Genomic DNA, 6,285 nt, shown 5'->3' on the forward strand with positions numbered 1-6,285 from the left:
TATCTTTAAATATTTATAGAAACCAGATTAGATTAGATTACATTACAGTGTGGAAACAGGCCCTTCAGCCCAACAAGTCCACACCGACCCGCCGAAGCACAACCCACCCATACCCCTACATTTACCCCTTACCTAACACTATGGACAATTTAGCATGGCCAATTCACCTGACCTGCACATCTTTGGACAGTGGGAGGAAACCGGAGCACCTGGAGGAAACCCACGCAGACACGGGGAGAACGTGCAAACTCCACACAGTTAGTCACCTGAGGCGGGAATTGAACCCAGGTCTCCGGCGCTGTGAGGCAGTAGTGCTAACCACTGTGCCACCGTGTCGATTACTGCCAACTGATTTTATATTTCTGGTTAGCTTTCTCTTGTACTCTTAACATTTCCCCTTTTAAAAATATTTTTTCGGCTATTCTTTGCTGTTTCCAAGATTCTGTCCAATCTTCCATCCTCTCCATGGATTGCCACCTTGCTGTGATGGAGAGGTTTGAGTGTCCTGTTGATTGCAAGACTGAGGCTGTCAGGATTTCCCAGCTCCTGACAGGGCCACCCATGACAGTACATAGAACACAGAAAGGTACAGCACAGAACAGGCCCTTTGGCCCATGGTATTGTGCCGAGGGTTAAACCTATTGTAAGATAGAATAACTTAACCTACGCACCCCTCAATTCATTGCTATCCATGTGCATGTCCAGCAATAGCTTAAATGTCCCCAGTGACTCTGCTTCCACCACCACCACTGGCAATACATTCCATGCATTCACAACTCTCTGTGTAAATAACCTTCCTCTGACATCTCCTCTATACCTTTCTCCTAATATCTTAAAACTATGACCCCTCATAATCAGTCAATCATACCCTGGGGAAAGGTCTTTGGCTATCGACTCTATTCATGCCTCTCACTATCTTGTAAATCTCGATCAGGTCACCTCTCTTCCTCCTTCTCTCCAGAGAGAAATGTCCAATCTTAGTCAACCTTTCTTCATAAGACAAGCCCTCCAGTCCAGGCAGCATCCTGGTAAACCATCTTTGCACCCTCTCCAAAGCCTCTCTATCTTTCCTATAGTAGGGCGACCAGAACCGGGCACAATATTCCAAGTGTTGTCTCACCAGGGTCTTGTAGAGCTGTAGCAAAACTTCACGGCTCTTAAAATCGATCTCCCTGTTAATGAAAGCCAAAACACCACATGCTTTCTTAAAAACCCTATCCACTTGGGTGGCAACTTTGAGGCACACCAAGATCCCTGTGTTCCTCCACATTGCCAAGATTCCTGTCTTTAATCCTATAATCAGCATTCAAGTTCAACCTTCCAAAATGCATCACTTTGCATTTATCCAGATTGAACTCCATCTGCCATTTCTCAGCCCAGCTCTGCATCCTGTCTATGTCGCGCTGCAGTCTGCAATAGCTCTCAATACTATCGACGACACCTCCAACCTTTGTGTCATCTGCAAATTTACTAACCCATCCCTCAACCTCCTCATCCAAGTCATTTACAAAAACTACAAAGACTAGAGACCTAAGAACAGATCCCTGCGGCACACCACTCAACACTGACTTCCAGGCAGAATACTTTCCATCTACAACCACTTTCTGCCTTCTGTCAGCCAACCAATTCTGAATCCAGATAGCCAAATTTTCTTGTATCCCATACTTCCTGACTTTATGAATGAGCCAACCATGGAGAACCTTATCAATGCCTTGCTGAAGTCCATATACACCACATCCACTACTCGACCTTTGTTGACGTGTCTTGTCACCTCCTCAAGGAACTCAATAAGATTTGTGAGGCATGACCTGCCCCTCACAAAGCCATGCTGACTGCCTTTAATCACGCTATGCTTTGCCAAATACTCATTTATCCTATCCTTCAGAATTATTTCCAAAGCTTTGCTGGCCTCAGACGTAAGACTGACTGGTCTGTAATTGCCAGAGATTTCCCTATTACCCTTCTTGAAAAGAGGAACAACATTTGTCTCCTTCCAATCTTCCGGTATGACTCCCGTGGAGAGTGAGGAGGCAAAGATCTTTGCCAGTGGCTTAGCAACCTCCTTTCTCGCTCCTGGAGCAGCCTAGGATAAATCTGGTCTGGCCCTGGGGACTTATCAATCTGAATGTTTTCCATAATTTCCAGTACATCAACATCATCAATCCTGATCTGTTCAAGCCTGATTCCCTGCTCCTCAAAGTTCTCATTCACAACAAATTCCTTTCCTTAGTGAAAACCGAAGCAGAAAACTCATTTAGGGCTTCCCCTATCTGCTCAGACTCCATGCACAATTTCCCAACGCTATCCCTGATCAGCCCTACCTTCATTCCTCACGTATGAGTAAAATGCCTTTAGGTTCTCCCTAATCCTTGTTGCCAAGCCTTTTTCATGCCCCCTCCTGGCTCTCCTCAGACCATTTCTGAGCTCCTTTCTAGCAAATCTGTAATCCTCTAAAGCTGTGCTAGATCCTTGCTTCCTTCACCTAACGTAAGCTGCCTTCTTCCTTTTGATGAGAAACTCCTCTGTTCTTGTCAACCAAGGTTCCTTAATCTTACCTGTCTCTGAGGAACAAATTTGTGCATTATTTGCAACAACTGCTCCTTAAACAGTTTCCACATGTCTGTTGTGCCTTTCTGTGGAACAATTGCTTCCAGTCTGTAATTCCCAACTCCTGTCTAATAATTTCCTTTTTCCCAATTAAATATCTGCTCCTTTCCCTCTCCAAGGCTATGGTAAATGTGAGGCAGTTGTGATCACTGTCACCAAAGTGTTCTCCCACCGCGAGATCTGACACCTGTCCGGGCTCATTGCCGAGCACCAAATCCAAAATGGCCTCTCCCCTTGTCAGCCTGTCTACATACTGAGTAAGGAAACCCTCCTGAACACACCTGACAAAAACGGCTCCATCCAAACTATCTGCACTAAGGAGGTTCCAATCAATATTGGGATGTTGAAATCACCCATAGCAACAACCCTGCTACATCTGCATTTTTCCAGAATCTGCCGGCCTGTGAGTAAGGTTAGAGTAAGGGGAGGAACCAGACAAAGTTCAATCCAAAACAAATCCTCAATGGAGATCCAAGCAGAAAGTATTTGCATGATATCAATAGTTGTGACAGAGGATTCAGACTGCAGCAATACGGAGACTTCCAGTTGTCAAGGTTTCCTTGCCACTGGAGCTTGTGTCCACTGATGTGCAACAGCATTCTCACATTAAAAGAGGTCCTACACAAGAAGTGTACCTAGAGCGATTCATCCTCCAACCCACACCACCAGCCCTGCAGTGAAACGTAGTCGGAACAGGATTGTGGATCTGGCAGTCCCTAGTTTTAGACTGGCATGTAAATGATGGAGTTTGACTCAGTGGTTTTGCTCTTGCAACAGGAACAGGAGAGTGTTTCTGCAGACTCCTGCATGGGGTAGAGACTAGAAAAGGTGCTCTAAAAATAGTCTGTTCCATCACCAACCTGGCTGGGAAACTACATCCAGTGAGCTCATCTACCAACGGCCTGTAAAATAAAGTCAACCACTCCCATCTCCTGGAAACTGCTGCTAAATGTGTAGCCGGAGATTTGGCTCGAGGATCAGGCCTATCAGCTACATAAGGTCCAATGGAACCCAGGACCAGTCATATAGAATTCCCGAGGTGGCTAATATACTAGAGAGCGAGTGATCACTGACAATGATTATGATATGCTTTTCCTTTTAGTTTGATGTTATCTTTAACATTTCTTGTTAATCACAAAGAGTGGGTCCATCCTTGGAATTTTTCTTACTTCTTGGACTGCATCTATTCTGTGTATTGTGTAATATCCCCTTAAATGTCTGTCATTACATTTCCCTATCCTTTAACCACATTTGCCAATTCATTTAAGCCAACTTTGCTTTCGTGCCCACCTAATGCCCCTCATTCAAATTTAAACTTATCTTGGATTCACTCCTCTCTTCCTCGAACTGAAAGTAAAATTCAATTATACTATGGTCACTGAAACTTTGGGGCAGCTTCTCATTAACCTGATCTCATTGCATACACCTAGGTCGAGTAGAACTTACTTGCTGGTTGGCTCCAGGACATGGTGTTATAAGAAACTCTAGCAAAGTTAATTCTATGAACTTCGAGACTACATTTTTCAGGCTGAAGTTTCGAGTCTATGTGTTTATGAAGATCTCCCAGGAGTATCACCTTGCCTTTCTGACAGTCTCCTGTTATTTCTTCTTTAATGCTCCACTGTACCATGGGGTTACTGTAAGGGGCCTATACCCCACTCCCACAAGTGACTTCTTGCCTTTATTATTTCTCATCATGACCTCAACCATTTCCACATCTTTGCTGGTTATCCATCTCTATTGTCCTGGTACGATCATTAATTAATAGAACCACTTTCTCATATTCCTACTTTCCTGTCCTTCCTAAATGTCCTGTATTCTTCAAAATTGAGGGCTCAGTCCATGCCATTGTGTAGCCACGTGTTTGTTATCAGATACTTGCTGCCCTTGTCTGTAGAGCTGGAGCTGTTGCTGCCAATCTTTTGAATGAAGTGGCTTCCAAGAACAGAGCCTCTCTTTCAACAGGTGTGAGAGAAAGAATTGGAATCTAGGAAAATAGGTCTTAGAAGTAGGCATAGGTCACACTCTGGGTGAAGACCTTTCTCCCATTCTCAGTCCTAAAATATTTACCCCTTATCCTTAAACTATGACCCCTAGTTCTGGACTCCACCACCATCTGGAACATTCTTTCTGTGTTACCCTGTCTAGTCCTGTTAGAATTTTATAGGTTTCTGTGAGATTCCCCCCACATTTTTCAAAACTGTAGTGAATTCCATCCTGACTGACTTAATTTCTCCTCATACGTCAGTCCAACTATTCCAGAAATCAGTTTGGTAAACCTTCCTGCACTGCCTCTATAGCAAGAACATCCTTCTTCAGATCAGCAGACCAAGACTGCATGCGGTATCCCAGATGTGGCCTCACCACTGCCCCATATAACTACAGCAAGACATCCTGTATTCAAATCCTCTTGCTATGACCATACAACCATACGATAGAAGAGCCGAATTAGGCCCTTTGGCCCATCGAGGCTGCTCTGCCATTCGACACGGCCAACACCCAGTTTGTTTCCCTTACTGCCTGCTGCACCTGCTCGCTTACTTTCAGCAACTGGTGTAAGAGGACACCCAGAGCTCATTGAACATTCATTCCCCTGTCTCAATGTATAACCATTCAAATACTTATCTGCCTTCTTATTTTTGCCACCAAAGTGGATAATCTCACATTTATCCACATAATATTGCATCTGCTGTGCCTTTAGATGATGACCACCAATGCATCCATTATTTCTAGGGCTCCTTCCTGAAGTACTCTGGGATGTAGGTTGTCAGTCTTTGGGGATTTATCAGCCTTTAATCCCATAACTTTCTCCAACACCATTTCACTTTTGTTTCTGCCCTCACATTAAACTTTGTAATTTTTGTGACATTACTTGTCTTCCCCTTTGTGAAGACGGAAGTGAAGTATGAAGTTAGTTTGTCAGTCATTTCTTTGTTCCCCATTTTGTATTCCCTGATTCTGACTGTAAGGGATTTACATTAGTTTTCACCAAACCTTTCCTCTTTATAGATCTGTTTAAACTTTTACAGTTAGTTCTTACGTTCTCCCAAGCTTACTTGCATACTCTCTTTTACCTTCTTAATCCTTTGCTGACTTCTAAGCTGTTCTAATCCTCAGACCTATTGTATTTTTCTTGCCAATTTGTATGCCTCATCTTTGCATTTAATACTATCTCTAACTTTCTTCATAAGCGATGGTTTGGTCACTGTTCACTTGTGTCTGTCAGGAATAAACAGTTTTTGTAATTCACCAACTTGCTCTTTGAAAGTTTGCCATTGCATAGCCACTGTCATTCTTTTCTGTTACATTTTCCAATCCATCACAGCCAGCTTATGCCTCATGCCATCGTAGTTTCCCTTATTTAGATTTTGGGTCTGAGTCTCAAAATCAACTGCCTCACTCTCTATCTTGACAAAGAATTCTATCAAATTATGGTTACTCATCCCCAAGGGGTCTCTCACAATTACATTTCCAAGTATTCCTTTCATATTGCATAATACCCACGAAGTTGGCTTGATCTCTCGCTGAATCCTCAATGTATTGGCCTAGAAAACCATCCTGAAGATGCTCCAGGGAATCCTCCTCCATGACATTGCAGCTGTGATGGCCAAGTGGTTAAGGCGTTGGGTTTGAAATCCAACGGGGTTCCCCACGCAGGTTCGGATCCTACTCACGGTG

The 6,285-nt window shown here is 43.7% G+C and overlaps 1 non-coding gene across 1 annotated transcript; it reads left to right on the forward strand.

Moving 5' to 3' along the window:
• Positions 1-6,204: 6,204 nt before the first annotated feature.
• Positions 6,205-6,285, forward strand: trnas-uga. Its single transcript has one exon. It is a non-coding gene; the product is annotated as a tRNA-Ser (tRNA).

This window comes from Chiloscyllium plagiosum, chromosome 5, assembly GCF_004010195.1.
Source record: "Chiloscyllium plagiosum isolate BGI_BamShark_2017 chromosome 5, ASM401019v2, whole genome shotgun sequence".
Classification (NCBI taxonomy): Eukaryota; Metazoa; Chordata; class Chondrichthyes; order Orectolobiformes; family Hemiscylliidae; genus Chiloscyllium; species Chiloscyllium plagiosum.